Source organism: Budorcas taxicolor, chromosome 20 (genome assembly GCF_023091745.1).
Source record: "Budorcas taxicolor isolate Tak-1 chromosome 20, Takin1.1, whole genome shotgun sequence".
In the NCBI taxonomy this organism is placed as follows: Eukaryota; Metazoa; Chordata; class Mammalia; order Artiodactyla; family Bovidae; genus Budorcas; species Budorcas taxicolor.
In genome coordinates, this window is record NC_068929.1 from 61,326,598 (window position 1) to 61,330,575 (window position 3,978).

Here is a 3,978-nt window from a genome sequence, read left to right on the forward strand (position 1 = left end):
GAGGATGGGAGACATGAACTGACTTAGGATTTGACCACAAAACACTCAGCTTCCTTGGATCTCAGTCCCATTAGCAGCAAAGCAAGGAGGATGAGGACATGGTACCAAGGTCACTTCTGGGCAGCATCTAAAGACCCCGAGAGGATGGTGGTGACTGGCCCAGTGCTAGTGAGCTGGGAACCAGCCCAGCCTGTGGGACAGAATGCAGAGATGGGGAGTGTGACTAGGTTACCAGCACTGGGTGAGTCAGCCTGGAGGTCAGGAAAGGCTGGCTGGCCGGAACTCAGCCCACGCTGGGGAGGGATGTGTGGGTGTGGAGAGAGCTCTCTTACATCAAATCTCTCACCACAGCCCCCTGCATCCCACCTTCCCTGGCCTGCCTTGGAGATGAGACACAATGGTAGAAAAACATTCAGAAGGCAAAGGTGGTGATTAAGCACTATTATTACAAAGGGGATCCTGCCACTCTCTACAGGCTGTTAGCTTTACCTAACCTTCAATTTCCCTTTGACTTAAGTCTCTAGATTGTGTATCAAGGATGCTCTGGCTTCTGTCTAGAGTCAAATGACTGTTGCAGTTACCTGAGGCAGATTTCCAGATAACTCTGGTTCTATTTCCTACAAAAAAAGAAAGTGATTTTTTAAAAAGCAAACGTTATCCATCATGTACTACAAATTTTCCATGTGACTGAAAGCCCGTGTTCAGCATTAGCAAACTTCTTTGCCCTAACACCTGGTTTTAAACTTAAGCTTCAGAGTGAAAAGTTTTCTTGTGTGTTTGTTTTTAATAGTCAAAAGGTTATGGCAGTGGATGAGTATGTTTCACAATTTTTGTTTGTAATAGAAGCCATAATTGCACATTTAAAGCAAGTATAACAGGCTAACAACCTCATTTTTCTGCAGCTAAAATAATAGAAATGATTCATCAACTGTCATCAGAGGGTTAACTAAGCGATATTGGTTTTAATCTTGTTTAGTCGACATGATTTAAAATTCTTATCAAGCTAAATAAACAGGATCATCTTCACCCACCACCAAACAATGAGATTCACAACCTGAAAAAGGCCTAAATAAATAAAAAATTAAAAGAGAGTTGTATGTATACGGGCTTCCCTGGTGCCTCAGATCTTAAAGAATTCGCCTGCAGTTCAGGAGACCCAGGTTCAGTCCCTGCTTTGGGAAGATCCTGTGGAGAAGGGAATGGCTACCCACTCCCGTGGGCTTCCCCAGTGGCGCCAGTGGTAAAGAGCTTGCCTGCCAAAGCAGGAGACTTTAGAGATGCAGCTTCAACCTTTGGGTCAGAAAGTTCCTTTGGAAGAGGGCATGGCAACCCACTCCAATATTCTTGCCTGGAGAATTCCGTGGACAGAGGAGCCTGATGGGCTACAACCCATGGGGTCCCAAAGAGTTGGACACAACTTACTAACGTTTTCACTTCTTATTTTTTAGATGTATATAACGTTAGTCAAAGCTATGGTTTTTCCAGTAGTCATGTATGGGTGTGAGAGTTGTACCACAGAGACTGCTGAGTGCCGAAGAATTGATGCTTTTGAACTGGAGACTCTTGAGAGGAGTCTTGAGACTCTTGAGAGTCCCTTGGACTGCAAGGAGATCCAACCAGCCAATCCTGAAGGAAATCAGTCTTGAATATTCATTGGAAGGACTGATGCTAAAGTTGAGTCTCCAGTACTTTGGCCACCTGAGGCAAAGAACTGACTCATTGGAAAAGACCCTGATGCTGGGAAAGACTGAAGGCAGGAGGAGGAGGGGACAACAGAGGATGAGATGGTTGGATGGCATCACCGACCAGATGGACATGAGTTTGAGTAAACTGTGGGAGTTGGTGATGGACAGGGAAGCCTGGTGTGCTGCAGTCCATGGGGTCGCAAAGAATCGGACATGACTGAGTGACAGAACTGAACCTGTCCAAAAGTCAAAGTTGGATTTAGATATGTAGAGAAGAGTTATCTTGTTTGAGTATTGGTGATATAACTCAAATCTTTTGAGCATAAGCTAATTGCTAGAAAAATCAAGAGTTTGACAATGAGAAGCTAGTAGTACCTTACTAATCTCTAAAAATCAGACATGACCTACATCTGAGAGCAAAATACTATATGCAATGACTGCAATGAAAGTTCCAATTAGACTGTAAAAGCTTTATTGCCTTCTGAAGATCAAGCTCATTTTTTGAAATGGATAAATTCAAATTGAAGTCACCACCTTCTTGATTGTGGCCTAGATTTAATATCTCCAGGGAAATTCCTCACACACATCTTATTAAAGAATTTTTCAGGAACCATGAATGAAACTGAAATTTGTTTTACATAATCTTTTCAACTATTTATCCATTAATTGTCTTATAATTTTACTCCATAGCACTCACAATAATCAAGGACCATTCTCTTGGCCCTAAAATAGAACAGTAACACATTTGAATGTTATTAGAAGTAAGTGGATAAAAATCTAGGTGGGTTAACATCATCAGATTAATACAACTTAATTGATAAACTTACTTGAAATATAGAACATATAATAAGCTTTCAAATGACAGTAGCCAAATAGCCACCATGTCCAAGAATCAAGCAAAAAGAAATGTTCTGAAGTCTCACAGATGGTTGAATAAATTATCATATGACAACCCCATAGAATATTATAGAGCCACGTAAAAAATGAATTGGAGTTATGTCAGTTAACAGACAAGGCTTTCCAGGAGATGGAGTACAAAAGACAAAATGCAGAGATGAAATGCCTATAAATGTATTTATATATGTATGCCTTTATTTTTTTTTTTTTAATTTTAAAATCTTTAATTCTTACATGTGTTCCCAAACATGAACCCCCCTCCCACCTCCCTCCCCATAACATCTCTGTGGGTCATCCCCATGCACCAGCCCCAAGCATGCTGTATCCTGCGTCAGACATAGACTAGCGATTCAATTCTTACATGATAGTATACATGATAGAATGCCGTTCTCCCATATCATCCCACCCTCTCCCTCTCCCTCTGAGTCCAAAAGTCCGTTATAGACAGCTGCGTCTTTTTCCTGTCTTGCATACAGGGTCGTCATTGCCATCTTTCTAAATTCCATATATATGTGTTAGTATACTGTATTGGTGTTTTTCTTTCTGGCTTACTTCACTCTGTATAATCGGCTCCAGTTTCGTCCATCTCATCAGAACTGATTCAAATGAATTCTTTTTAACGGCTGAGTAATACTCCATTGTGTATATGTACCACAGCTTTCTTATCCATTCATCTGCTGATGGACATCTAGGTTGTTTCCATGTCCTGGCTATTATAAACAGTGCTGCGATGAACATTGGGGTACATGTGTCTCTTTCAATTCTGGTTTCCTCGGTGTGTATGCCCAGCAGTGGGATTGCTGGGTCATAAGGGAGTTCTATTTGCAATTTTTTAAGGAATCTCCACACTGTTCTCCATAGTGGCTGTACTAGTTTGCATTCCCACCAACAGTGTAGGAGGGTTCCCTTTTCTCCACACCCTCTCCAGCATTTATTGCTTGTAGACTTTTGGATCGCAGCCATCCTGACTGGTGTGAAGTGGTACCTCATTGTGGTTTTGATTTGCATTTCTAAAAATATGGAACGCTTCACGAATTTGCGTGTCATCCTTGCGCAGGGGCCATGCTAATCTTCTCTGTATCGTTCCAATTTTAGTATATGTGCTGCCGAAGCGAGCACTATATGTATGCCTTTAAATATTTATATGGATGTATATGATGTCGGGCCTTCTGGGTGGCACTAGTGGTAAAGAACCCACCTGCTAATGCAGGACACGTCTGAGACATGGTTTCAAGCCTGGAGTGGGAAGAGTCCCTGGAGCTGTGTGCTTGTGTGCTAAGTCGCTTCAGTTGCGTTCAACTCTTTGCAACCCCATGGACTGTAGCCCACCAGGCTCCTCTGTCCATGGGATTCTCCAGGCAAGAATACTGGAGCGGGTTGCTGTGCCCTTCTCCCG

The 3,978-nt window shown here is 42.3% G+C and overlaps 1 non-coding gene across 1 annotated transcript; it reads right to left on the reverse strand.

Moving 5' to 3' along the window:
* Positions 1-3,594: 3,594 nt before the first annotated feature.
* Positions 3,595-3,701, reverse strand: LOC128066280 (U6 spliceosomal RNA). The gene has a single exon (XR_008201186.1). It is a non-coding gene; the product is annotated as a U6 spliceosomal RNA (small nuclear RNA).
* Between the last annotated feature and the right edge of the window lie 277 nt (positions 3,702-3,978).